At 44.8% G+C, this 27,887-nt stretch overlaps 1 protein-coding gene across 2 annotated transcripts in view; it reads left to right on the forward strand.

The window, feature by feature from the left end:
- The window catches only part of MYLK (myosin light chain kinase), a 1,914,870-nt gene that overhangs the window by 354,977 nt on the left and 1,532,006 nt on the right, over positions 1 to 27,887 (forward strand). For both annotated transcript variants that reach the window (XM_069616671.1, XM_069616673.1), the window contains exon 3: positions 15,189 to 15,326. The gene's annotated coding sequence lies outside the window, so the exon portion shown is untranslated. The remainder of the gene's footprint in view (positions 1 to 15,188; positions 15,327 to 27,887) is intronic.

Consider the following 27,887-nt stretch of genomic DNA (forward strand, 5'->3'; position numbering starts at 1 on the left):
GCAGGAGATGGGGACGGATTAGGTAAGCGTGAGTCTTTTGAAGTTTAGGCGGCGATTTATTCTGAGCGCCGGAGTGGCAAGGGCACCGGCCATGCAGGGTCTGTTGGGGTTAACTTTTCCCCCCTCCACTTTTCGTCTCCAGTTTGTAATGGGGATGACCATCCTCTTTATGCCGTTGCGTGGGGTACTTATTTTGCACTCCTTTTCAAATGTGGCCTCGCAGCTTATCTCACAATTGTTCTGTTGGTTGTCCGTCCCTCTACTTTTTATTGCCTATCGACGACAACTGTGTTTGGTTGCCTGAATTGGCAGGCTTTCTGGGGTGTGAGGCTCGACCTCTGCCGTCATGTTGCCATGCATTCAATGTTTATGACCCACGGTCACGCACACTACTGCTGATGTGCGGCAGTTCTGATATGCCGTGACGTGTCTCCACCTCTAGCACCAGTAATGCCCTTCTGGAGCAGGGAGCTGCGCCTATATGTGAGGCCTCGCTAGTGGCACACTGCAGGTGGATTGGACAGTTTGTGAGGCTTGTCTGGTGATAGCACGGGTCACACTGGTTGTTTCTCTGATTCCCTCGTGGACTTCATGCGGAGGCCTGTTCGTGTTAATAAGCTGATGGGGCTATTGCGAGTGAGCGCGCCCACGGGGATTCGTCCGCGTAATCAGTGCAGGGAGGGGGCGGCAGGAGGGGGCCCCAGCCCAGTCAGGCCCCTCCGACGGAACACCCTGCTGACTTAGTGTCTTTACATTTCAAGGCATGCGTGCACCTCGGGTTTACGGTGCACACAGTGGGGCCCCATGGGTGGTAGTGTTCCGTGGGGGAACAGATCAGGATTGTCATTCAGTGTTTTTGGCCCCAATCCCCCACCTCCTCCCCTCCTTACCGCCGTATGAAGCAGCCGTCAAATGTAGGCAGATGGATGGAAGCCGCTCTGCGAGTCCAGCAGGCGCTCTATGCTGAGCAGAGCGCCCGCGACTCTGTTGCAGTTCTGGACGGCTTGATGGTGTTGTGGCTCTGTCCCCAGGGCGAGCTGCAATGACACACGGGCTTTCTCGATGCCGCGGCAGTGGCGTACGCCAGATGGGCTGTGTCCTTGTGGGTGCAGGTCACCGCCGGCAGGGGCCCCTGTGTCCGCCACCGGGGTCACTCCGCCCCCACTCTCCGACTCTTAGCAGGGAAGGGAGACCGCCCGACCTGGGCACCCCATGCCAGCGGGAAGCAGGGAGCCACACGCCGGATCTCGCCTGCTTGCGAAAAGGGAGCAGCGACGGCAGCGGTCCTCAAGCTCCTCCGCCCACACCTCGGCTCGCAGCAACGATCCTCCGCACTCCGTCTCGTTGGTTTTCCGCGGGATGGGTCCTTCGTCGGCACGCGGCGTCCTCCGCTCATCCGCAGCTTGCAGCGGCCATTTTGATATTCCTCCGTTGCGCGGGCCCACTTCTTGCAGGCTTTGTAGCTGGGTCGTCCGGCCCCGGTTTCACTCCGGAGCTGGATAGAAGTATGCAGTATTGTCTCCCACGCTGTTAAGGCTTTTTAGGTCTTCACAGCCTGGCAATTAGAGCAGGATTAATGCAGGATTTGACTGGCGTCACGGGAGCAATGCCATCTCGCGTCCGCATCATTAGCCCGCTGGCCACACCCCCCTTGAGCCCTCCTTTTTGACTTCTCGTAATGTGGTGCTGCATCTCATACTGCCACTGCACACATTTGGCACTGTCCTTTTTAAGGGTCCAGAGAAGTCTGCTACTCACACCCCCACCCCCAAATGTATCCACCTACCATTTTTTTTTGAGTATCGGACATTCGTTTCTTTTAGAGCTGCTAATCCAACCTACATAGTCACATGATGAATGAACTGACCAAATGCTAAACAGTCATAATGAAATAATAATCCCATACATCATATATGGGATAGAGAACCCCTACCATATGTTAGTAGGATATTGCAAGTCACAGAGGAGTTTCATGACCAAACGGGGGAGTGTAATACTTATAATATATGGCCACACACCGTCCTTCCCGTTTTAATACCTTTGTCTCTTTCATAAAGCGCACACATGTGGAGACAAATACATTTTTTGAAATGATAGGATAGTAGGAGGATGAATGGGTGGAGGTAAAATGTTCCATGCATGTTTTACAGGAGGAGACTAGAGCATGTTTGAACCTTGGAATGAGTGGCCTCAATTCCTGGACAGTGGGTGGCTTTAATGATTTGGTAATGTAGCAGATCTTGAAAACAGTGTAAAGGTGAGTGGGGAGCCAGTGAAGATGCATTAGAGTGGCCTGATGGGCTCCAATCTTCATATGCCCGGTCTAGGTCTGGCTGCACATTGTAAAACATACTCCAGAGGTGCCAAAGATGAATTTGCGAGAACCAAGGAAATGGAATTGTCACAATCCCGGCAGGATAAATGTGAAGCCTAGACACCTGTACGGAAATCAGAGGGAGTTGCATGTTTTATTAAGTTTAAGAATATTGAGCTGGTACAAACAAAATGAGGATAAATAAGACATCTTAACCTTCAGGATGAAGTACAAAGTAAAGCTCAAAGATTTTACAGAGGACACCAATTTGGAGGGGAACGGATATGAGAGGCACCCAGCAAAGATTTGGTGCTAGGCGCTAGTTTTAGAGAATGGAAATGCATGCAGTCTGAAAGCACCAACAGTCTTGTAGGAGGTGGTCTGGAGGCGAGGACACCCTAAAATGTAAGTAGGTGTCATATGCATATTTGGGGACCTCGAAGCCAGACCCCAGCACAACGTCCAACAGAGATGTCATGTATGCTTCAAATAACCTGGGTGACGGTACATGCGAAAGCATTCAGACTGCACCATGCCGACCTGCACAAATTGTGATCAATTACACAGAAATGAGGTAAACCAAGCAAGGACCGTCCTGGCCACACCCATGCTCCAGGATATAATGTTTAACAAAACCTTGGGGTAAACTCTATCCAAACCAGCTGAGAGATCCAGGTGCACAGGTAGATGGCCCTCACCAGAGTCCACATAACATAGTGCACCATTGACACTATGCAGGGTAAATGCCACAGTGCTCCGTCCAGGACAACGCCCACATTGATAGATCTGCTATAACCTGTGCTGATGTAAGTGATGGGAAAGTTGATGATCTGCACCGTTTTCTAGGATTTGTCCCAGAAAGAGTATGGTTGAAATGGGATAATTTCCTTTGTTTGAGGAGTCCAAGCCAAGTTTTTTATAAAGGGGAAGCATCAGCCCATTTTTTTTTATTTTAATGCTCAAGCAAATATGCTGTGACTAAGAAAAGTTGATCAAAGGAATCCAATGAAGATATAGTATCTGGTATGGATTTCTCAAGAAAGGAGGGAATACAGTCATCTGCATTATACGTGGGTTTCATCCGCGTAAGTAGAGGACAGAAATCTAAATGTGAATGGAGGGAGAAATAAACCCATGTTGATTGAATTACAGGAGAAGCTCTGAATGACGTGTTTAGAAAATTCGTTTTCTTTCAAACATTTCTGCATGAACCAATAAATATTCAACAAGAAAAGTGACCTGACACATCTGATACAGTGATAAGATATTCTCAAATTAGTTTAAAAAGCACCCGGGTGATTTGGTGCTGAAGGCCTTTTGGTTAGTTGAACAGATTTAGCAGTACATCAGTTTAATTGGTAAAAAGCATGCGAAGACCTCCTTTTCCATGCTCCATCCCCAAGTCTTAAACATACTTTTTTGGATTTTAAGTTGGCAGAGTACCCCATGCAGCGGAGTCTACTCTGCTACTAGAAATATGCAATGAGGCACATTTCTTGGCCACTGATTTAGCGGACCCCACTTAATGCATTGAATGCAACTTTTATTTTTATAAAGACCACTTGGTATCTGACAGCAAAGTGGGTTTACTTGTAGCTGGAAAATGGCAGCAAAAGGCAACAATCAGCTGGCACCAGATCCATGGAATTGAACAGTTTAGACAAAATTGCCAAATTCAAAATAGTCCCAGGTTGAGTTGACTGCCATGTTTTTCAAGATTGCTTGAGATGCTTGCCTATAAATAAATGGGATGAACATATGATGCGTTACAGGGCACATTAGTGATTATTACAGTACACGATTTGTGATATATGTTTATCTATGTGCCTACTTTGGCTGTGTGGCTAGACCGAAATTGTGGATCCAAGTTGTGGCATTCCCTAGGGTTACTAAATTTTTACATCCAGTTATACATGGACACCGAAATCCGAGTGAGAACTTTATTCTAAAGAAATGAAAACTGGCACAGGCCTGCGTCAGAGCTGTTTTGGCAAGATACCTTTTAATGTGTATATATCTGATGTCCTAGCGTAATTGGAGAAAGTGAGCACATTCCCTCCTAAACTGGGCCTCAACATATTCCCCTCCGAAGACTGGCATCAACAAATGGGTGTCCCGGCTTTTGCTGATGACATTCTGTTGCTACGTAGCACGCAGGTGGGCTTGCAGAGACCGCTGAACCAATTGAGTAGCTATGTGGGTGCAAATAATCTGCAGGTCAATGGTAATAAAATTGCCATGAGTATCAATGGTTTCAAAAATGATCTAATTGGTCTGTATCCGGGAAGGATTTAAGATTAGCCTGTCATTTTACATAATTGGGGTTTATTGTCTCAACCCCACTATTCTGTCAGCTTCCTGTAGCCTCCAATGGAAAATGTCCCCGCTAGTGGTGCAAACGAGGAAAATAAAAGCTAAATACTGCTCTTTTACTTTAGTTCCACCTTATAAGGCCAAAATAATTCAGCAGTTGCGTATGGCCTGGAAGTAGTAGAGGGGATAGAGGAGAAATATTTGAATCTATCTGAGGGGCAAGGGGGAAGAATACTTTGAATTGACTCTTTTTGTCCCAATTACTCAGATTCATGTTGAACTGGATATTCAATCGATTTATTCTTTGGTTTTCCACACAATTTTAAATCTAACCAAGAGAACACGGTTTGAAGTCTTGCGTAGTATTTTAAGGAACGGTAATTCACCCACTCTTATGGAATTTGTTAAAGATGGTCTATCCACATTGGAGGAAATAAGTCCTTCAGAGGAACAATTCGTAAAGAATCCTGGAAAGGTGAAATGAAAACTGCCTATTCATGACTGGATTAAACAAAATGACAACCTAAGAAATGATAAGTTGTGCAGTGACTATAGAAACATATATAAACCGCACAATAGAATCCTGAAATTCCTCACAAAGATTCCAAACAGGAAATTGGGAGTAATAAGCATGCGTCTTCAATTTAATGCTTTGTTCTCTGGAGGCTTTGTGATCCTGTAGGTGTATCCTGAGAGAACTAAGATGGTGCCACTTGTGTAAAGAATTGGGAGTACTGGAAGCTTGGAAACACGATTTTGCAGTGCCATGAAGGAAGAAGAGCGTAAAAAGTGCTCCGAAAATTTGTGGATGATCTGACGAATCTGAATACTAGTATTTCATGGAAACTTTAAATATGAAAGGAGAACAGATACCATTGATATTAACCACAATTCGCATTCATATTATTTGCGCGATTTATGATCATTGAGGTGAACATTGAGTTTTGATAGGGTATACATTATACCTGATGAATTGTAGGGTACATTTTATTTTGTACAGGTTTTCTCCCTTTGCCCAAATTGTATGTTTGGCCACAGTATAAAACCACTTCAAAATTTGTATTTCTAGGAGCCCCTATTGAAAAAAAAGTGGATACTTTTAAATTATTTGTGGCGAGACCACATTGCTAAGTGAAAAACTGCTCCAATGCATTCTTATGGATTGAATTTCTGTATTCTGTGTGAAGCTTGGAAGACGGTCAATTTCTCCTGCACTGGAAATATATACATATTGGTGTCCGAGGGCAGCTTTATATGCTGCAGAGTTGTGGGGAAATTGTAAATGCCTAGATTTAATAACCGTGGAAAATAACTTCTACAAAACTCTTCAAAGACTCACAAAATCTGTGTCTATGGAAAATCTAAAGTGGGATAGCGGCCACTTGCTTTTTGGCTGAAACTATGGAATATTTCGAAAGCGCAATTGGAACCCAGCTCAAGGCTAGTTTTAGCCTCAGTAATTACCTTTCGGTTCGATTGATGGCATATAGTGGGAAAACACTATCCACAGTCGGGGCACGCTCTTGAGCAGCCAAGAGAAATGGCTGCCTAGCCTGATGCTCCGCTCAACTGCGTGGATATCTTTTAAGGAGGCAGCAATATCCAATGCTAATACGTGCTGTGAATGGTAGATAAGCTGCTGCGGTGTGCTCGGTCTGCAGTAAAACTTCCTAACTGCCCGAGTTGTGTGGGAGACGGCCAACTGCGAGGAGCTACCGTGCCCATGTGGGAATGTGCCCACGGCGTGCAGGCCCCCAGGCCCAAATCTGGGTACTTCCCTAGACCCATCATCACAAAAATATTGAGTTATCGGGACTTGACCAGTGACAAGAAATAACTGACTAGGATCCCAAACCATCCATATGTTCCCAGATTTCTCCGTCATGATGCAACAGGAGTGGCAAGAGTTTATTGGGGTAAAGAAGATGCTCCGTGAGTGGAACATTCAATATGCTATGCTGTTCCCGCCGTGACTGAAGCTCCAGTTCTGGGGGAAATCTTTTTTCACAGTCCTGAGTGAAGCTGTGAAGTTTATTGAAGCACAGATCCCTGTTAACAATCCAATTGTGGTCCCTGCTGAAGAGAATATACCCGACTAAATAGATCTTATAACTCAATATAATGATCAAGGATCCCAGGTTTAATCCGAGTTGATGGTAGTATGAAATGCATATTTCCCCACCTCATTACGCTCAAAATAACGGATGTAACCTCTCAAATGTAATGTTAAGTGTTGTGCGGCAACAGTGAACCCCATTGCAGTTGCCTTGTGTGAATTTGGGGAAATGCGCCCCCTTGGACCAGGTTGGAACGGAGGCAGCACTTGAAGGGAGGGACCAGTACACTGCAGGGTTAGGGGTGGGGGAGACGGAGGGAAGGGGGAAAGTGCCCTTGTGCTATGAAGTGGTCCGCAGAGGGGTTGTGCGCTGGTTGTGCAGTTCAAGGGAATTATTGGGAGGAAACTGTTAAAACATTGGCAACTGAGTGCTCAGAGGTTATGGTTCCATATTGCATAGCAGGCTGGACTGTTAGTATACTTGATGTACAATGAGATAATACATGTGCTATAGTTCCGCAGCTGAAAATACCAAGTTGGAATATCCGCGGTCTGGTTTTACTAAAACACACATGGTGATGTCCTTACCACAGAGACATAGGGCCAATGTTCTATTCCTGCAGGAAACCCATGCTAAAGAAGGGATATGCCGCAATATAGCCCCTACATGGGGGAAGAACAGATACTTCACCTCCTACTACTCAGTCCAGAGGAGTCATGATACTCATACACAAGACCCTAAAATGTGTTGAAAAAAAGTAAGTACACACAGATTCCGAGAGGAGGTACGTGATGGTTCACTGTATCCTGGAAAGAACCAGACTGGTGCTTGCAAATACATATTGTCGTAACATTTGACTCCCCTGAGTTTTTTTAACCTAATTGGAGGGATCATGGTTCGGTACTGCAGAATACCTTTATTATGGGGGGGAGACATGAATCTGAACCTTGATCGAGCACTCGGCAGAACAAATGCAGCACCTAAACCCCAACCTAAAGCCTCCCGCTGACTGCAGTCTCTTATACATTCAATAGCTTTGTGCGACGCATGGCACACAACACACCCACAAACTAGAGAATACACCTTTTACTCCTCGGTGCATGATATATCCTCCTGGATTGACATGTTTCTGATATCCTGCTTACTAATGGGGAAGACACTTGACGCTGACATTAGACCCCGCACATTGCTGGATCAGTCCCCAGTGACAATTTCACTGAAGCTGGGTAGCAGACACACGGGCTGCACTTGGAGGTTTAAATCGGGTGCTTTAAAAGATATAGTGTTCCGTGCAGACATCAAGGCCTTTTTCACCTGTAACACGGCTGACACCACCTCTCTGGCCTTTAAGGTCTGTTTTGGGGGCATGGCATGGTGATATCAAGAGACTTTAGCTCAAGGGCGTGATCAAACTGGCACAAACGTTCCACCGCGTTTTGTTCTATTCCCTGCTAGATGGAGATTTGCATTGCTGTGCCCCATTCCGTACCTGTTGCTTGTCAGCGATTCTTCATCCGTGTGTGGTAAGCTTTCAATGCTAAGGTTCATGCTGTGCCCCTTCTCTGTGAAATGGAAGCTTGTAGTGATGCCGCCATGGCATGCCTGTTCTATGTATGTGAGGGGAACCTGGACCAGCCTTGGTCAAGGTGAGATGCTGTGTGTGTGAGGGAGTTATTAAAGTGTTGCTCTGGTGAGTGATCAATTGTGTATGAGGGAATAACCCTGTAATGCTGCAGTTAATGCTATTTTTGTTCTAGGTGAGGGACTCGTTAAATGCTGAAGGCCATAGTTAATTGATTTGTAGGAGCTGAGATACCTAATGTAGCTTTTCCGAGAACTACACTTGTGCTACTGCAGCTGTTTCGTTATTTGCTCTATATGGGGGCAGCTTGGACTGCGTTGGTGCCCTGTGTGAGGCAAGCTTTCAGCGCATGCTGTCCTATTCTGTGTGGCCCACAATGCACCTGTTCCTTATGTGCGATTTGTCGTCTGTGCGTGCTAAGCTTCCACCTATGGTGCATCCTGTGCCTCTCTGTGAAATCAAAACTTGCAGCAATGCCGCCTGTTGTGGTTGTGGTAGGGACAACTTGCACCGCCCTTGCTGAAGGGGGGCTGTTCTGCGTGAGTGAGGTATTAAATGGTTGCTGTGGGGAGTAAAATACTGTTTGAGCGTTTCGGCCTGTAGTAATGCAGTCAGTGCTATATCTGTTCTAGGCGTGAGATCATGGCTGTGTTTCCACCTTACCTGTTCCATGTGAGAGGGTGGTGTGTGATGCTGATCATTCGGCCCCACTTCTATTTGCAAAGGTAGCTTGCACTGCTGCTGCTAATGTTGTACTTCTTCTGTTTTGGGTGGGGAGGAGGGCTGTGCTTCTGGTACTCCGTTTTTTTTTTAATATTCACATCAGAAATGCATTTATTAAAACTAGGGGTCATTAACATACACAATGAAATGGGATGTCACCAGAAGTTAGCATATCAAGGTGAAGTATGCACATTTCATTCAATTGGCTTTGCATAACAAACCAAATTGCACACGACTAATGAGCATTTGCCTTTCATAAAATCAACACACACACCCAACCAAGAGGATATTTTCTTCCAATAGGGTTTGAAAATATTAAATGGGCACTTTTTAAACCCCAGGAATCAATTCCAATGTTTTCCCCTGAGACTGCAGTTCTGTAACGTGACATTTCACCTTTAGTTGTTTTTCACCAGGTTCTATGCTGTAATGGTGTAATAATGGTCTGGAAAAACCCAGTTTAAGCGGAAATAGTAGGCTGTGAAATCCATGACTCAAAGGCGAAGCCCGCTTTATTAACAATCCACATAAAGCAGGAACAGCATAAAAGCAGGTACACTCTTGAAGCGCTCAGCCCATTTTTCAGGCACAACAATGGATTCAGAATGAAAAAAGTAATCATTGACGTCGCAACACAATCTTGGTTACAAAAACCTATGAGGTACAGGGATTGTTTAAGGGAATTGTATACATATGGAAGGTATAGGGGTTAGTCTTTTCATTGGTTACGCTCGATCTGATGGCTCCACCCGAGACCACCTCTAAATTGATGCTAGAGAATACATGTCATCTTTAAAGAAGTTAATTGGTTAGTGCAACTTATACTGGGTGGCACAGCATTGAGTTTCTATTGGCTGGCACCTTACTTCTCAACCTTGAGCAATTGACAGGACATAAACACATGAGCCAAAAATGGGAGTAGATCGAGAGAAACCGAGGAACTGCTTTTCCTCCAATTAAATAAGATGCTATCCCTTATCCCTAGGCCACGAGCCAAAGTAACTCCTTTGTAGAGGTGCCCTCACATCCGCAGGAGATCCTGCCCCCCCCTACCTCCTTTGTATTGGAGACATGAGACCATGCCCTGTCTAACACCAGCTATTGTACCAATACCGCAGAGAGTATTCCAAAGACTGCATCCACTAAGATAACCATATCTAATGTACCCTCGAGTTGATGACAGCCTGCTGGAGGAAATCCCGGAAGGGTTATGAGAGAGAGCTTAAAAAAAATAGACTGACGTCACAAAGTGTGAAATAATGAAGACAATGTCTGAATCCTAGAGGAGAAATGACGATGTAAAGAATCAAGTGAACCTTAAAACTGTGATAGTATAAGATTACATGATCGAAAGTGCTGTAGAAATCAGAAGTATAATGAATGTACATATGCTGAAATGCAAGATGGATCAAGTCATCAAATAGGCTAGCTACAAGTAGCGAATAGAATGCAGGCGGAGGCGCCATTGTACAGAAACTGGACATTGGTATCATAAAATTATTAAGCTAATGTACCTTGGAGAGAAAATGAAAGGCTGTGTCGCAGTAGAATAACAGTTTGTTGGAGCTGCGTTGGGAGGCTGTCTGGCCTGAGGTCAAGAAATGAGGTCGAGGTCCATCTACGCTGAAGAGTAACGTGTGCGGAGGATGAATCCTCTCACGTTAAGGTGCAGTAAAGAACACAGAAGATGCAAAGTCTTAATTCATGAAAGACAGTTAAAGCTTGAAAAATGAACAGAATCGTGGTCTCTTGTCACGCAAGTAGAGGCTGAAAATAGGGCTTGAACATGGAGTTCCAGACATGATAGAGAGCGTCCTCACTCCTGTTGCGTTCTTAGGACATGAATACTCTGCAAGGCCAAGTACATAGAGAATTCCATGGCAGACGGCATGGGTGATGAGAGATGTTGGGCTAGTTGCGTGGTAGGGCAGCATCTACGTGCACCTCGGTCTTGGCTTATGTGCTGCTAATTGAACTGAATGTTCCAGGCACGGCACATGCATGTCAAACCAATTGTATTAGTCCATATAAAGGACATTATATCGTGAGAAACCGATGAAATACTGTGTAACTGATTTTTCTTAAATGACAAGTATGAAGAGGTATGATGTCCACCTGCTATTTAATAGCCAATAACAATCCTAGATCCTATACGATATCCCTTGATAGGTTTTTCACTATTGCCACGTAGTATGACATTACTCTGATGTACAAAGAGAGTATATCATTATTTTTCATGTGGAAATCGCTGAGATAATGAGCGTACGTTGATGTTCATTGTAGCTCCCTGTTTTAGATCATTGCTAATAAAACAGCAATTTGCAATCTTCTTGAGTTTGTCCGCTTTTTTGGACTCAGAATTATTCTGGTGTAATCCATCCAGTAACAGATTCACGTTTCCAAGGGTATTAGCTTACCTTTGTAGTCGACCTTGCTAGGTGCCTTGGTTCTGAGAATATCTAGGGAGTCGAGGCAGGTGCTTGTCCGTGTCTAGCCCAAATGAATAGACCTTATTCTTGAATCATGGGCCGCATGTGCGAGGACCATGCTCTGAATTATTTGACCCTGTGTTTATTGCGATTTTAGCTAACATGAATGCAAGTGTTTTTACTGTTTTAACCACGAATGGCTTGGTTGATCCATTCCTTTTGAATTTTTAGCTTCTAATAATTTGGCACACGGCATTCAAAGGCTGGTTGCTCTTTAATCTTCGAGAAATATGTCTTGCTTTGGGAATTGTTCTCCTGTTCCTTCCTGACCCGTCCATATACTCCCTAATGTCTTTGTAACCATGGTGGGGTTCGGGCAGATACAGTCTGTGCTCTGCACAGATCTGTATTTCACTGAAATCAGCAGTTTGAGTATTCATGAACCATCAAGGTTTTAATTCATTCTATTGCATGCTGTGACTTCCATTTTGACAAAGATGGCTGTCTTTTACTGTTGCATTTCTATGTTAGGAAAATATGTATCCATATCGTTCATGTTGCCTTTCAGCGTATACATTGCTTCTAGTATGTTCTTTGTGTATAAATGCACATTTGACCTATTGTCCGCTTTCACCATGGGGGGTGCATATTTCCTTTGTGTCTGTTGCATGCATGTGTGCCATTTAAGTGAGTTTGCTTACTCTTGCCATCTTTAGTTACATCAGGTCCATTTCTTCCTGTATCTGTCAGGGATAAGGCTGTTATGGTCGCATTGGCGCATAGCGTTTTTCACCTGTGTGATACTGTGGTGGGGGAGAGACCATAGCTATGAATGGCATTCATCTGCCTGTCAACAGTGGTGAAGTGCCCAAACTGTGAACCTGGCGACCGCGGATCAAATCCCCAGATGACACTTAAAATCATCATTTCAAAAAGACAGTCAACGTGTCTTGTTTTACACACTGCCTCTACAATACCCTGGCGGACAGTGTCCCCCCTCAGGAAAAAGTGGGGAGACGCAGTCCACCCGCGTGTACCCTTCGACTTGAGCCTTTTCCTGCAAAGAATCCCTTCAAAACTTCCTGCAAGCCAGGATGGGTATTTACACTCCAGCTCTTTTAAAATATCACTGGACATCGATCTGTGTAACATGATGCAAAAGTGTCATGTTGTGTAATAGCCACAAGATTGCAAGACAAAGTCGCAAAACCTTGCTAATCTTATTTTCGTGTCGAAGTATGTGGCCCAGATCAGTCACCTAAGGGAAATTGTGAGCCCGGGCATTTATTGTTTTGAAAATTAAGAACTGGCGCTACCCATCCTTGGAAGGCCGCTGCAGAGAGTACTTTTTCCCCTACAGGCACTCGCACGGTCACCAGAAACACCATTGTTCCTCACATCCAGGTCAATCTGGGCGGGGGTGGGAGGGTGAAGGGGCCACAGAAGTTGCACTGTGCTCACGTTTTTATGTGGTGAGCCAGTACTCCACTGAGCCTCTCTGGGGTTCCCCACTAGCCCCGGAGTGATTTCCACTGAGAATTGAGCACTCAGTAGAAATCGGGCAGGCTCGGGCACTGGCTAGCGGGAACTCTAGGGGAGTCCTGGCAGAGTCCCGGCTCTTGGGGGTCAGGGGAAAGCCCAGGCCCAATGGAAGTCCTGGGTGTGAATGTTCATTGGTACATGGCTACACCCCCACTGCAGTGCTGGTTAATCATTTGTGCACACTTGTACTTGAAAGTGTTAAAGTTTGTCCGTATTGACTTTCTTGCTGCAATCTCCAGTTTGAGGGTTTCAGGGGGGGGGGGGCACGCTTTTTCTTCTCACTGGACTCTTGACGATGCAGCTGGTTAAGGCAGGCTACACAAACAGAGACCCGCGTGGCCAAATACCATACATAACAACATAACCAGTGCTTTAAGTGGGGTAAGAAATTGAGGGGGGGCCCTCGTTTGGGGGCGTGGCTTTCATTGTGGGCGTGGCCTAAAAGTGCACAAATCATAGTAAGGTCCGCAAAGAAATATATAAATGTATGTGAGCATTTATATGTTTGTATGCGTACTACTATGGTGTGTGTACTTTTCAAGCCATTTTTTATAAACATAGCAATGTTACATATTTCTATGTTTATAAAAGGTGGCTTGAAAAGTGCACAAACCATAGTAAGTTACGCACACATGTGTGCTTACCTTACTATGGTTTGTGTACATTTCAAGTCACCTTTTATAAGCATAGATATTTATAACATGTTTCTATGTTTCTAAAAGATGGCTTGACACGTAAACAATTCAAGGCATCTTTTATAAAGCGTTGATGACGGACAAAACAAACCGCAAGGTGGCTTTGTCCGTCGACAAAGCTTTATAAAAGATGCCTTGAATTGTGCACGTTTCAAGCCGTCTTTTATAAACATAGAAATATTTCTACCTTTATAAAAGATGGCTTGAAACGTACACAGTACAAGGCATCTTTTATAAAGCTTTGCCGACGGAGAAAGGCACCTCGGGCTCTGTGATCTATCTGCTCAGAGCACATAGATCACTGAGCCCGAGGCGTCTTTCACCCTCTGCCAACCCGCGGGCTCCGTGATTTAATCTGCATATTAGATCACGGAGCCCGCGGGGGTCAGTGACCAGGGGAGGGAAAACAAAGGGACAGTAACTTACTCTGATGACCCTGATGAGGGGTCATCAGAGGGAGTTACACTAACTGACAGAAGTGTCGCCAGCCTCAGGGTCGCTGTGGCTGGCTGGCACTTCTGTCAGCTTGGCCGACATAATGACGGTGGCCGACATAATGACGGGGGCATCTCCCGTCGCGGCTGCGGCCGCGGCGGGATAATGCATCCTGCCAATGTTTTGTGGGACAGGGGCCCCGGCTGGGCCCTGGCTCAGCCCCACTTTCTGGAGACTGCCGGGCCCCGGCCCCGGCAGGCCCCGGCCCACTTAAAGCACTGAACATAACCGCTAGCATCAAAACAGCAACAAAGCACTCCAGCAGCGATCATGTTTGCTTCAAGCGCACACTAACGCCTGCCACCACCACAGGCGTTCCCAAGTGCAGTGGTGGCTTCCAAAACGTCATTACAGACATCTGTAATCCGAAATGTTGTGCCTTAATGGTTTTCAGACACAACTTTAACATGACCACACCAACAATGCAGCCACATAAAACAGCTCAACTGAAGTGGGCGGAGCCTACAGTGATTCCTTATGGGAATTCAGGATGAACTTGCATTGCTTTGCCACACGGTCCACTAATGCGGCCTCCAAAGGGTAGTCATGATTTATAATTCAACAACGAATAAGATCCCTAGAAGTGGTCTAGCGGCTCAGTGGCTGATGGTTGGTGTTTTCAATGGGTGTGTTTCACTGGCTCTCTTCCTTAATCTGCTGTTAAGATAGCTCAGCTGGTTGAGCGCTCGCCGCTGTCATTTATGTTTGATCTGCAGGTCACAGGTTTGAATCATGAATCCCCGCACGGCCAACTCTGCCTTTAATCCTCCCGAGGACCATAAATTAGTACAAACCGCGGTTTTGGTTGATGTATGCAAATGTGTTCTATGTAAAGCGCTTAGGCATAAGCGCTACCTAAAAAAAATAAAACCTTCCCCCTTTCCTACTTTTCCCTCCTTTTTCAACATCTGCCCTCTTTTCTCTCATCTATTGTTGATTAATCCTTTTCCCAAAGAAGGCAATGAGTTATTTATGACAATGTTTGCATCAAACTGGCGTAAGCATGAAGTTAATGTGCCGTCCAATCTTCTTTTTCAGGGATCGTGATCAGAGTGGTGGGGCCGCACTTTTTTTTCATTGGGGTATCGCCTGGATCCAAGAAACCTGCGTGGAACTGAAGCCAGGATTTCATCTCTGTGACGAAATACACTGGAGTGATTTTGGCCAGTTCGTGCTGTAAGTACAGATATTATTCGCTCATGCTTAACTCATCCACGTATACCGTAGACTTTCAGCAAGTCCCTGCCCAAAAGCAAGCTTCTATTGTTAAGAAGCATCCTGGGATCATGTAGCATGAAGGGCTCATCGAGGATTGATTGTTGCCTAGTAATGACCCACCACGCAACCATCATTCACACTTGCTTCCAAGGCGTGCACGTTGCCCCTGAGCTGTCCTCCCCGAGATCATGAACATGCTCTCATCTCCAGTGGTCACCTTCTGGAGGCTCAAACTCCAGAAGGATAAATTGGGTCTCGGCACTGCAGGGACAGACAGAAATGCAGCGACCATTGGGGAAAACACAACACTGCATTTGTGTTTACCTAATGCAGCCACCAGGATGTCGCTCTGCTTCCTTTTCACAAATAAAGGCATGATGTGTCCTCCTTTGTCACGTATGTAGCAGGAATCCTAGCTGAGGTGTCTGGCACATTTAAAGCATGCATTCACAGCAGGGGCCCAGCGGTGCTCAGGCAAGTATAAATGACTTTGTTTCCTGATGGGACCGGGCGCAGAAAGCAACCGCGAAAAACCTGTTTCAGAACTGCTGATGGAGAGAAAGAGCAAGCGGCTGAGTTGGGCTATCAACAGCAAAGGAGAGCTTGAAATTGATTGAGCAACAGAGGATGTTCCCTACACAGTTATGTCATATTAATTAAGTCAATTGATTCTTTTAAAGGGTGTTAACCTGAAGGCACGAGAGTGCTCGAGTTCCACAAAAACAAGTGGCAACCACAGCATTAAACTTCAGTCGAGAAGTAGTTTTGAAATAGAATGGTCTGAAGGTACATTGAAGCGGAAACAAAGATTCAGTCAAATTCCGGATATTGGCACAGTGGACTGCAAAGGTTTCCCCCCTGCGAATATAAGATATCGTTTAGGGAGTAGGGGGTTAGGTCAGTGTTCAATCAATTTGTGGGGACAAATATGATGGGGCAATGTTGTTGGGCCATTGAAATACTAAGGTGGCTAATTCAGATTTAATTCTAGTCTCTGCCAGTAGCCAATGAAACTGAAAAGAATTGGGGAAACCGGATCTTTTGGTGAACTCTTACAAACGGGTTTTTGTTACCTGGTTCAGAATTATTTGGAGGCGTTGGAACCGATATCTTGCTGCTCCCAGATATAAGGAATTGACGTAGTCCAGTTTAGAGGCCATTGTGTCTCTGACGATAGTGCTTTGATGCTCATCTTGGAAAAAGGGGGAGTGGAGGAGCCTAATGGAATAGCCAAAGGCTCTAACCACACCTTTGACTTGAGGGCTCCTAGAAAGTAAGAAATCCAGCATTACTTTTCTGAGAGTTTAGCTTCTAGGGCTCAAAGCAGTGGCAAGGAGTCGTCCATGAAAATCTGAGGTGAAATTGACTAGGTTTCAATTTTCTCAATGAGAATCTGATCGAATTGGTTTTATTACAATTGAACTCTAATCAGTTAGCATTGATCCAGTTTTTAATTCTAGAAAAGATAGCTTTGAGATGAGAATTAACCAAACTCTAGTTTCCTCAATCTTGAGAATACTACAAAAAATATATGTAACTTTTCACATTAGTTTTCAGGCTTGGCGTGCAATACTTTATTCATTGCAATGATATTTTAAATAATAAAAAAAATTAAGATTTCCAACTGTCTTGGTCAAGCGCAAAGATTTTAACCATGTCAGGATGAACACTTTTTGTCATGTTGGCTGAGATTTGTGGATTTCACACAAACTATGCACCAGCTCTTTTCCATTCGATGTAAAAGCTTTGCGCAGAAATATGCGTTCTCCACAAAATACCACCCTTAAATTCTCCTTGCTGGGGTGTACACGCATCAGCAGAGATGTGCAAGCACCTTTAGTGCCGATTGCTTTTATATTTTGGTATGTAAATTCCTCAATATACAAAACGATGAGCTGCTTGTAAGCATGTGTGGTGGTTGTCATCCTATCATGACAGATTGACGTGATTAGTTGGTGGGTGTGCATGATGAAGACGGTGGGAGTTTTCACAAATTTTATCTGGATCCCTCAACATTGGTAAACCACTGAAACAAGAGGCTCTAATATAAGACTGGGCTCCAAGCTTGCGCATGTTTCATTGAACTGCTACAGAGTAGATGAGACAACCTCCCAGCAGGGATGGCTGGAGATGCAGAAAAATGTGAAGGCTAAGGCAGTCAATGGGAACTCTATTAATGATAAAAACTAGACTCGCACCCAGGGAAGTGTGCCCCAGCAATCATGTGACTGGAAAAGCGGGCGAGAACAGTGTACCACCCGCTGTTTCCAGCCACCCGAGGAACTTCCCCGGGTGGCGCCATCTTGATTGTGGGGAGTCAACCGGTAGCCTCACTTTGTTGCCTTCTAATTTCCCCAACTTCCAAAAAGCATACCATATCCTTTTCCCACCCATCACCTTGCCTCTGCACTTACCTGCTGGACAGGAGCTTTTTGCTGTGGTCCCAGTGCTCCTCCTGCCCGCGGCAACCAAGTAAATGGAAAAGGGGCTTACTCCTTTCTCTATGGCATTGGCCATATTGTTTTTTTATGTGAGATGTGGCTCAATCAATACTCATGCAGCCCATCTCCTGTAAAAAATGTTAAAAAAAAAAAAAAAAAAACGTTCACACCCTGCATGAACCCCGGTGTGCGAATTGCTTGCTTCGCTCGGGCCTGCGTAGGCTCTGGCTGGCCGGCCAGCACGGGACATTTCCACGAATGCGGGGTTGATTGCTATAGTAAAGCTAGAGGGGATATAGGTCTGGCATCATATGCAGCCAGGATATGGGCAGCTCCTATATTAATCTCCGACATTAACATATATTTGTGAATGATGCTTTGTTGTGTGACTAAGGATCAAAATAACACAAGGGAGTCGCAAGTGAAATCCATCATTTTTACTGAGGAAAGCCTGATGGGTTTAACTCATAGAGGGCTAGAGGAGGCACTCTTAAACCATATAGGATCCTTATTTATATTTGTCAGGATGGATTAACTCAATGTGGTCCAAGGGTCTAACTATTGGTATATTGAACTTCCCCCCAAGAATCACTAACTAGTATAAATTAAGAAAGACATTGCTTCCAGCACACTGCCTGGCTCCAGCTAAGGTCTAAGGGTTACAGTGCCCAGCATGCTTCTTTACTTCTCCATCCGGCAAGTACCTTCCACTCCTCTTGCCTGAGGGTATGGGTCAGGCCCAGGATATTAGTAATCCTGGGCTAGTAATGATACCTTTACACACACCTACCAGCAAGTATTTCTTCTTTTCTTTTGTTTTTTTCATGTTGTGATATTACCCACCAGGCACCATCTGAGGCCAACATTTCTTGGATTTGGGTTCCATGGCAAACTCTTCAGTCTGCACTCGCTAGTCCTCGCAAGGCTTGCAGCTCTCTCTCTCTCCCAAGGCTCCCTCTGTCTCCCAGTTTCTGCTATAAAGGCCTCAGCAGAATGACACTTCTCTTCTTCTCTTGAGCTGATATCCAACAATGTATTGGTTATAGCTTTCAGCAAAGCCCTGCCGTCTCCTACCGAGTCTGATCTCCTTCTCTTCCCCCTCCACTTCCTAATTGATATCACAGCCTCTGACAATACATGCAAGGCTCTGTACCCTTATATTGATGCTGATTGATCGATAGTTGCCCTCATCGGTTATTCCCTAGCTTAATCGATAGTGATTGGTTATTTGATAATTTGCCCGATTCTCCCCAGTGTATTCCCCGACCCTTCGCAGGGCTCCCCAGGTGTCCCCGATTTGTTAACCATATGTTGGTTATTGGTTACAATTAATATTGCTGCGGTGGTGGCAGATGGCATAAAGGCTATCCACCATTTTGAAGTTGCCTGGGGCTGTGAGGGGAGGGAGAACATGGTGTTGCCACGGTCTCTGCTACATGGAGAATCTGCCTCCCTGTCTCTCTTCAGTAATCTGCAGTGGCCGGGGGCATTGGCGGGTGTTGCTGCTCTTCCTATGTGGGTTTGCAACCAAAAGAAGGGAGTCTCCTTACAAGCTGCTGCACCGGCATCGCCCTCCGCCGCCCTTCGGAGTCGTCGGACACGGACATACGAGCGCTTTCGCCTACTCCAGGACTCGAGATGCAGGTCTTCGATCTCAATGGGCCACCTTATGAAGTGTAACCCGTTCTGCCGCGTTCCTCTCAATTGACCGAAAGTAGGATTGTTTGGGGGGTATTTCCGCCTGTCGGTTAGTGGTTAATGGATGCAGTGAGGTGTAGGTTGGGCAAGAAGCATTTAAAAACCTTACATGTGAACGCTGCAAGCTACATCAGAGGTTTTTTTTGTATTTTCTGAAGTGCTGCACATTTCTTTCCGAGGCCCTGACGGAATATAGTCTGGGTTCTGGTGAGGGGCATGCGATTCCCCTACAAAGTGCCCATTTTATCCCAGTTGATTGCGCTTCTCCTTCGCCAAGTCAATCCTGTATCATGTCCCAACTATGTGAAAAGTATGCAAATACACCGCCACATGGAAGATTACATTCAGCAAGGTGCCAGCCGCCCTGGAATGGTAGTTCTAGGTCATAATTGAGGAAGCAAAACATTCTCCAACCTACATCTCGATCAAGTATATCTACTGTAATGTTCCCAATGACACCTACTTTTACCCCTTAACAAGCTTCTACCTTCAGCCTATTAACATATGAACAGTCTTTGGACTTCCTCTTAAAGTTGTAAATTATGCTTTCATTGTGCGTGCGATGAAAGTTGCTGTTCAGACTATGACCTTCTGGGAAGCACTGGTGCATCAATGCACTAATGAGTTGCCACTCAGCGATTTGAGGGTGCCCTTGCGGAGGTTTAGCAGGTTGCAAATAATAAGTCCTATAACGTAGCATGATACTGACATGCTCACTGTTTGGAGATCTTCAATTGCTCTAGGGCTTTAAGTTACTGTTCTTCTCCCAGTCTGTTCAGGCCCAAGTGCCTGATGAAGGGGATTGTTCACACCTTTTCATGACCATATTCTGGCATGGGGATATTAAGTGCATGTCGAGATTATTGAGGTGGATACCATAGGCCGCCTGTCAGCATCCCTGGGGATTGTTTGAAGCTTTCGATCAAGTGTCATGAAATTTGAACAATTATGGTTGGTCACTCAGGTATTACAAGGTGAAAATATGTCTGGTTAAATAATTTGACCTGGAATCCACAGGTTGGATAACCAATTGATGAGCCAACCTCAACCAGCAACATATTAAGATCCAATCCCGAGCTTGCAGAAAGGACAAGGGATCCTCTTTCACGTCAATTCATGTATTAACCTTTTTTTATGCAATGCACTAAACAAATAGACCTAGTTAGTACGAGAGCTCGCTTTCATCATACTGAAGTAAAAGGCAGCTAATGCCTCATTTCCACGGTCGAGCTGTTTTGTTGGGGTTGTATTTTAAGAGTAGTCTTGCTGTGCATGCATATGGTTATTGTAGCTAGGAACTAAAATACTTAAGCGTTGCTTGACATAAAATCTGGAATGTTTCATACATATGGCTCTCATCCTGAAGTATTCTCCAAAGATCCGCAAGATCATTCATAAATAACTCCCTTCCCCATTCTAGGCATGTACTGGTGCATGAATCCTCCTCCTTGAGCCACGCGTGCTAACCCGTGATTGAACCCAGATGCCTCTGCTAGGAATGCTTACCTTGGAATCCGCTTGTAGGATCTCTGCAATTTATGCTGCGTGTGTTCGATTTGGTGGGTTTGCAGGAAAGCGCGCCATGTCAATTTCGGGGGAGTTCCGGTCTGTAGTGTATCTGCACATGATTGATCGTAGATTGACACCATGTGCCACTGGAAAAGACGGATGCATACATTCTTTAGAAATCCTCTCCTTAGGGATTTTAAATATTCCTGAAATCCTTGCAAATTGATCTTCCAGTACATATAATAAAGACTTAAGGGCAGACGCCGACTCTGGAGGGGACTGGGGTAACCAATATGCACAAACTGAAGAATTGTCCCCCCAGGAATGAAGTCTATGTGAGATTTATTCAAGACCAGTTTGCTTAAAACGCATGCGTCTTGGTGCTGGACAGGAAAAATCACATCACTGAAACCCAAACCAATGAACTTGTCACACAATAGGTCCCTAATTATGCCTCACTATCTAACTATGCTATTTCATGACATGTGTTTTTGTTACGTAATGCATTTTAGATTATATGCAAGTATGTTATATCTGTGGTTTACTGTGTGTCAAGGAATTGCTTTTGTAAAAATAAATGCTTGAACTATACCACCCACAAATGTGATTACGTCTCTGGGTCTGTACAGGAATGTTAACATATTTTTTCGTCTTCATTTAATGTATCAAAAGGTTTGATTATTTATTTTTTCCTGTCCAGCACCAAGAAGTGTGTGTGTTAAGGAAACTGTTCACTGAAGTCTTGCATATATTTAATTCCTGGAGGGGCAATTCTTCAGTTTTTGCAAATGTATCTTCCCGACATGCTAGGATGTTGCAGCCACAACAGTAAGGCATATTGCGAGCGTCCTAGAGTGTCAGTTTCTATAAAATGACTCCGTATACCACGGTTCCTTTTTCATAGGAGCTTGGTTCACTCCGACATACTGAACAGTGGAAGCTGTACGTGTTTTCAGAATGACCACCAAATTTGGAAATCTCGACTCAAATGTAATATATACATTTCCCCCTTAATATAACTTGAAAGAGTTTCTGATTGCAATGCAACTCAATGCACAATACCAAACATGTAGTTATTGTGGAGATCCTGAAAACGTGGCCTACGTGCACTGCCGACTGGCAGCGTTAAGGTAATGGGGGAGCACATGTGTGAGTTAATCCAATTGATGCATTTAAGCGAGTATCGTTAATAAATTCCAAACACCCCAACCGTCAGTACCTCCCATTGTGTTTCAGAAATAGATGGTGGAATTGGTGGGGAATATGCCATCTGCGACCCTTGCTATGGAATCTGTGGTGGAAGTCCCCGCCCCTTTTATTTGGGATGAATAGATTCGATCAGGTTTGTGGAAAATCATCCCTGGGGCAGAAGATGGTTCGGGCCGTCAGGATGCCGGAATGTTCTGTGTGCTCAGATTGGCTGAAAACCAACCATTCAGGGTGTTTGAGAAATTCTAGCTTCCTGATTGGCTGCAACTTCCATGAAGCAAAGCGGGATATTCACTGGGAAGGCTGGCCTTGTCGTGCAGATTTCTAGGATTGCCACAGGGAGGTGGACAGAAGAGGCGAAATCCAACTCCCCCACTTCCACTGCTGTATTTTCCTTCATCCCTAATTCTCTAATCTGCCCATAGCTAACAATGTCCAATGGAGAAACCTTTCTCTGACTGTTTGTAGTCTATATGTGCGAATCTACTCGGGCAAACTGGGAAAAGAGGTACCCAAGTACTATTACTATTAACTTGACACAGCTTTTATCCCATTTTGTCTAGATCTGGTCGGTGGGAGGGGGGGGTGATTTGGATCAGCAAAGTCTCACATTTAGCCTTTGGGAATGCCATTCCTTTCCCAGATAAAAACAAAACAAAAAAACATTCTGATGAATAAATTCACTAGAAGTGGCGACACCAATAATGTAGTAAAATGACTGCATTTTAAACATCACCAATCCTATACTCAGTGTGTCGTAACCCAGAGTTTTTCATCTCAAGAATTCCCTTATGAGGCAGCAGAGACCATAGCCGAATAGTGTCTAACTTATGAACCCAGTACGCTTCCCTGTGCTCGAGATTTATGCTAATGATTATTTTAAGGGCCACATCATTCACAATTTCCAGAATTTTAAATCTAATCTGGGACAACTGGTCTCTGTTGTCCAAAATGTCTAGCACCAGACGAGTTCTCATTATGCACTCTAATATTTGACTTGGGTGCGCTCCACCTAAGCCGAGCACGCGGCAGGTTGGGCAAATATACAAAATGCCACAAGGGCATTCTATGGAATATATAACATTCATGTTAATAGTATTTTAATATTGGGATTGCTTAAAGGGTTCACTTAATATTGCAATTTTGTATTTTTTTAAAATATTTTATTAAAGGGCTCTTGCCACTGAAGCAGGTAGGAAATGTTACACTTTGGCATTATAGGCCCGAAGGGCTTGTTCCATTATCATTAGTAGTCATTTTCGTGTGTGTATGTCAATTTCCCAGGTGACCCCATCCCTACTTTTCCTTCCTTCTTTTGTCCTTTTTGTGGCTTGTGTGTTTTTTTTTATGTTATGGCCTTGACGTTGGAAAATGCAATTGGTGTGCAGAAGGACGGGTGGGAGCCACCTTAATACTGATATGTGTATCTAACATGACATGTTTAGTATGTCGCTTTCCGTGGAAGGGCTTTGCATTTATAAATGCTTGTATCGAATGTTTTTATGAAGATGGACCACCTGGTCCGAAATGCATCGGGAATGGTCCCTGCTGCCGCTTCATGGAAATCTTCAGAATGGCTCCAATTAAAAGATGCACATGAAGAACTCTGCATTACCACCCATTGATTGAAGGACTCATCATGTTTTATTATTGGCGTGCCCAGTTCTGGTGATATTTAATGATCAGAAAGTTATTTTTTCTCAGTTTTTCCTGGTTGAGTGGTATTGTGTTTCTGGGAGATGCCTTGACAGTTTGATAAAGTATATTCCTTTTTACGAAAAATGTACGAAAGCAGTGGTCGAAGAGAGCGGGGGCAGTGGGAACGGTGCGCCTCTACTTTTCTTTATTGGGTTTTACAGTTCCTATACTTTTATTTAAAAAAGAAACCGTTCTGAAATGGTTTCGTTTTAAAATAAAAGTGTAGGAAGAAGTTGAAACTTGCACTTTCAGTGCAGTGCACCGACATTCCCTTAAACAGAAGGTGCAAGTGCTTGGGGGTTTGGATTGCATGTGGGAGGTGGCCTGGCAATGGGGTTTGTGGGGAGTGGGTGCAGGCCAGCAGGGACTATAGTTCCACTACTTCTCTTCATACACTTCGACCACTGTACAGAAGTGGTGCCCACCCTGCTCTCGTGTCTTCCTTTCCCATATGCAAGATCGAAATATTCCAATTGTCTGCTACAAATTCTCGTGTAAAGACTTTAGTACTGCGTTTACCAGAACCTCTGAGTTTCCCTTATCTCTTTATTGCACTATTTGGTGCATGGACTACAGTACCCAGAATTCAAATCTGCACTTCCTAATTCATTATTGGGTGTTTTTTGGAAGCATGACTAGATTTCCCACAATGCAGTGTCCGGTTGCTCTTTTTATCAGTCTTAAGAAAGACACGTTGGTACTTACATCCTGCTTGTCTTTATGGGACCCTTTGGTACTTTGACCATATTCCCGAACGTGCAGCATGTATTGATTTTTATTTATTGTGCACTTGTTAGGCACTTATACATCAAGTAAATTGTGTTTCAAAGCTCCCACAGTGCAACGGGGAGGGCACATGGGAAGGAGAGGCAAATATGATAACAATGAAGAGAAGAAAGAGGGGCTCCTACTAGGCCTTGTGAGCGTTGAGAACATGCAAGTGCAGAGAGAGGGAAGGGACGAGGGAGTGGGGTAAGTGCCAGGGGTTCCCCAGCGGGAAGTGCTAGGGAGTGCGTTGTAAGCAGCTGTTGAGATCACTTGATAAGAGTGGTCAGCTGCCAATACAATAAGTGCAGACCTGTGAGACAGAACAGGCCAGTGGGTGCTGAAAGGCAAGTACTGCAGGCTAACCGCGATTGTGGGGGCAGGGGGAGGGGCAAGGCCAGAACACAGAAGGACACGCAAGGGCCCTGATCACCAATCTCCGCGACTGGGGTATGGTAATTGTATGGTAATGTTTATTTGTAAAGCGCCTATGTTTCAAAGTGCTCAAGGAAGGAGGGAACAAAGGGAAAAAGTCATTCTGAGCCCTGGAATTTCTGAATGATGTAAGTCTGCACGTGCAGAGTAAGTGCATATACTGCATATAATGCAATTAACAGCAAATAGGTTTGACGACGATTCTGCAGTTTTTCCAAGTGCATTGAGGTGCTGTGGGGTTTAGCAAGGGGAGGGAGGGTTCGGGTAGGAGGAGGTGAAAGGAAAGTCTTGAGGAGATCCGGCTCAAGACAGAGTGGAAGGCGGAGGCTGTTCCAGAGGAGGGAGCCAGCTGAGAAAAGAGATCAGTCACCAGTCCGATCACTCCCAATCCCTCTACTCCTACTGCCAAGGTCTCTCTTTCACTTGTCTTCTATGTCACCTTCTCTAGGTTTCCATGGAATCTTCTCCTCTTTCTCAAACCTCTGATCACTGATTTCCCCTTGTTAGGGTCCGTCCGTAACCTATTCTATTTGACGGCACTGATCTACTGGTCTCTGGCTCCCATTAACCCCATACTATCTCTGCCTCTGGTGGAAGCTCTATGCTACGCTAAACTGACAGCCTTCCTTTTGGATGTTCCTGCAATGATCAGTAAAGGGTGGGCACCGAGAACCGCATGCTACAGCTCCTAATCTCCCCACAGTGAAAGATTTGTAAATATAGTAGACCTCCTGGTGCTATTGAGAATGAGTGATTCAGAAGCAAGAGCCTCCACCCATCGATAATCCATAAATAGCATGACATTGCAAAGTGAACTGCATTTGACTACATATTATATAAATTTGACAATCTGTCAATGGTGCTCAAAATCATGAGAACACATGTTCTGAATCAACGATAACATGTACAGCATCCAAGGGTCAAGTCCTAAAAATAATATTCGGGGGGACTCGTCAACAAATGCAATGGGATGTGACGTCACCAGAAATGAGCATATCCAGCTGAAATATGCACATTTCATCAAATTGGCTTTGCATAACCACCCAAATTGCACAGGACGAATGCCATACGCCTTCATAACCTCAACACACACAAAACCAAGAGAGGATATTTTCTTCTAAATAGTGTTTTTGAAAACTTTAAAAGGTGTGCAGCTTTTAAACTTCAAGACCAATGCAAATGTTTTCCCTGGAACTTGAAGTATTGAAATGGGACATTTCACCTTTTAGTTGTTTGTTTTTCATCAGGTTATATATAGTGCAGTGGTGAAGTGTCCAATACCCGAGGTAGGCTTTAATTCATAAATTCCAAGTGAACATTCGGTGTTCCTCATTTTAGCTGGTGGCGACTAAATCCACCCTCTGAAAAAAGTCGGTGGACTGCGTCCAACCCCGTGCACCCTCCACTTGAGGCCTGGGAGCATCCATTCCAAGTATCCATTATCCAAAGAGTGAAATGTTCCTTCTTTCTACCATTTCATCATGAGAGCGAGTGTTGAACCCTTCATCAGCCTTTATAGTTTTGGCTATTTAGTATTGCCTTAAGCGCTACCTCGAAGCTGAAACTATTGTCATAGGAAGGGAATATAGGCGGGAGATGTGAGGAGGGACTCTCAGCCTTTGGATGTTTGCCTTTGTAGCCACTGGGTGATCACCCATGGGCCAGGCTAGTCCCAATCGCTATTCACACCACCTATCTGTCCCCCTCTGCCAAAACTCAAACCCTGGAATGAATTTGAGAAAGTTCAGTGCATTAAAAGGGAGGCAATTCTTCCACCTAAACAGTCTTTTGAAAAGTAATGACTTTAATTGCATCTGCAATCCAACTCCTAATGTAATAAGGAAATCTCCTAACCGAGTGTGCCTTAAGACCCTTGCAAATATACTTTCATCTGTTCCTTGCACTGAATTTCTCATAAAAACACGCATTGGCAAAGCAAACAGGGTTGGCTCTTTTGCGGCCATTAGATGATATTGTAGGCATTGCTGTGGTATGTCCAGGTAATAACCCCATTTTCCAGCCGTGGTCCTCTTCTGGCCAATTACCACCATTAGCAGAGCCTGGAAAATGCCTATCCCATGCCTACACAAAAGCCGAACTGTTTTCACAAATGATTGTTCTAGTTTGAGCAACGCTCTTGATAAATAATCATTGGTCCTCCCCAACACATGATTATCTTGTGTATGCGCACGCATCTCTTCCCACGTCATTACGCTTTTGGTGCGACTCCTTATAGGCAAGGACAATGCAGGCTTTTAGCAAGGGTCTTGCAATCACAATTCTGTAGAATGTAAAATTGCGCAATCTTGAAACATGGTTACATCGGCTATGTGGCTTCTGTCCAGTCAACAGTGTTTTATAATGTGAAAAATAAGCATTGCACACAGGACGTTGCTGGCCCAGAGGTGCATCTTGGAGGGACGGAAAGGGACCTGCTGGAGTCCAGGAGATGGTCTGTAGAGTCAGAGTCATGGTTGATGGGGACTTGAAGTAGCGGCTGAGGTTATTCAGTGACAGTGTCTGGAGTGAGGCGGAGGTACATTTGGCCATTTGCAATGAGTAGATAAAGAGACTATATGACCTGAGGAAGTGGTTGAGTGGGGGAGCAGTGGAATTGAGTGGTGCTTCGAGGGAGGAAGATCCATGCTTTGTTCGGGGGAAAAATGCCAAAGGGAGGTGAAAGACTCTATAGTTGACTCCCTTCTACCCCCGGCTCTGTGCAGGGCCTGGATATCATGGATTCTGCTTCTTACCGAGATAGACC

The sequence above is a fragment of the Ambystoma mexicanum genome, chromosome 9, assembly GCF_040938575.1.
Source record: "Ambystoma mexicanum isolate Mex_15411 chromosome 9, UKY_AmexF1_1, whole genome shotgun sequence".
NCBI lineage: Eukaryota > Metazoa > Chordata > Amphibia > Caudata > Ambystomatidae > Ambystoma > Ambystoma mexicanum.